This window comes from Wasmannia auropunctata, unplaced genomic scaffold (assembly GCF_000956235.1).
Source record: "Wasmannia auropunctata unplaced genomic scaffold, wasmannia.A_1.0 LD336092.1, whole genome shotgun sequence".
In the NCBI taxonomy this organism is placed as follows: Eukaryota; Metazoa; Arthropoda; class Insecta; order Hymenoptera; family Formicidae; genus Wasmannia; species Wasmannia auropunctata.
In genome coordinates this window covers 3,181,164-3,181,642 of record NW_012026798.1, presented here as the reverse complement: position 1 = coordinate 3,181,642, position 479 = coordinate 3,181,164, and positions in this window count along the sequence as shown.

Below are 479 nucleotides of genomic sequence, written 5' to 3'. Positions count from 1 at the left end.
GTGCTCTTCCGATCTCTTGAAATCTCTACTTTTCAGATCGACACTTTAGAAAAGGATCCTATTTATTTTTTATGGAATTACATAGGTCCAAATGAAAATGCGTCAAATCTCCAAAAATGTGTACTAAATTTAAAAGGTTTCATGGCATAAACTAAAAATCGCACATAAACACGGTTTACAGCATTCGAAAGAATGAATCTTTCTCTTTAATTTGCTTTTTTGTTGAGCGTCGTATGATTTTTTTTCACTGAGTTATTCAACATTGAAGTAAAAAGGGTTTCTTTTTGCATTTTTGCTTCAATGTTGAATAACTCGGTGAAAAAAAATCGTATGACGCTCAACAAAAAAGCAAATTAAAGAGAAAGATTCATTCTTTCGAAAGCTGTAAACCGTGTTTATGTACGATTTTTATTCCACGCCATGAAACTTGGCAAAGTTTGTAAAAATTTTGAGATTCGTCGAGTCTCCTTTTCTAACCG